The following is a 1,556-nucleotide window of genomic DNA, read 5'->3' as shown; positions in this document are numbered from 1 at the left end:
AGTAAATAAATATAGATCTAGGCTGCTGAATATCAAATGAATCCACATGTTTATGCGTCAGGAACTGGGCATGTCTAGTTTAATAGAAAGAAGGACTAGGGTAAGGTGACCAGATGTCCCGATTATGGCGGGACAGTCACGATTTATAACAATTTGTCCTGTATCCCGGGGCGTTTTTAAAAAGTCCTGATTTTCTGGCTTCATGTTGAAAGCCCAGTGGATTTGCTTAAGAAATCCTAACCGGGGCAAGACAAAAGACACTCTGTCCTAACCTCTCTCTCTGTCCCAGTACTTTCATTGAAGATATAATTAAAACATTAAAGCAAGAAAACGGACACCTCCCCGCACCCCTTTTACCTCATTTTATAAGAAAAAATGACCAAGTACCATAGAGCTCCAGGAAATACTTGGCTAGAGAAGCTGCGAGTGTTCCTTCCTGGATTTTCTGGAGGGGAGGGGCATGGAGGTTGGAGGTCGGATCGTGTAGGAAAAATGGTGGCAAAGTTTCTTTGAAAAATATTTCCCTGACTAATTTCACCATTTTAATTTGCTCAGTTCTTTGTATTAACATCTACATCATTCTGGATTGACTTGGAGTGCTCACTTGTGCCTGCTGGTAAGTGAGCTGGGTTTTTTTTTTCTTTAATTTTTTTAATGTTTTTTAAAATAATATTTTATTTATTGTGCATAGGATTTTTTAAAATAGTTTTATTCTGTGGATTCTTTTTTTAAATTGTCTTAGACTATTTAAAAAGATTCTATCCAAAATAAATTGAAGTGAAATCATTTTTTAAAAATTCTATGCACAATACTTTGAAATATATTGTGCATAGAAAGAATAGTTTGAAATGTTTTACTTCAATTTATTCTGTGTGGATTCTTTTTTTAAATTGTCTTAGACTATTTAAAAAAAGATTCTATCCAAAATACAAAATACCAGCTGCAGTTATTCACTTAAGAACTGTGGCAAGAAAGGTGATATAATGGGCTTAGTGTCCAAAGTTACAATGGCATTGAAAAAAGTGACTGATGACCATTTTTCACACTTAGCGGCCATTTTCACACTTAGCGACCGTTGCAGCATCCTCATGGTCACACGATCAAAATTTTGATGTTTGGCAACAGATTCGTATTTATGATGGTTTCAGTGTCCTGGGGTCATATAATCACCTTTTGACAAAGTCAAATGGGGAAACCAGATTCACTTATGTTACTAACTTATCAGCTGCAGTTATTCACTTAAGAACTGTGGCAAGAAAGGTGGTATAATGGGCTTAGTGACCAAAGTTACAATGGCATTGAAAAAAGTGACTGATGACCATTTTTCACACTTAGCGGCCATTTTCACACTTAGCGACTGTTGCAGCATCCTCATAGTCACGTGATCAAAATTTTGATGTTTGGCAACAGTTAAAATTTATATTTGTAAATTGTAGTTATGTTGAAATAAAAAAAAATATTACAATACTATTTTTGCATTGTATGAAAATTTTTGTTGCTTCGTATAAAATTTTTAATTAAGCTCCCCCCCTCCACCGGTCAAAGGTGTCCCTCTT

This window comes from Thamnophis elegans, chromosome 3 (assembly GCF_009769535.1).
Source record: "Thamnophis elegans isolate rThaEle1 chromosome 3, rThaEle1.pri, whole genome shotgun sequence".
Lineage (NCBI taxonomy): Eukaryota > Metazoa > Chordata > Lepidosauria > Squamata > Colubridae > Thamnophis > Thamnophis elegans.
The sequence above is the reverse complement of the archived record's forward strand: the minus strand, read 5'-3'. Positions refer to the sequence as shown.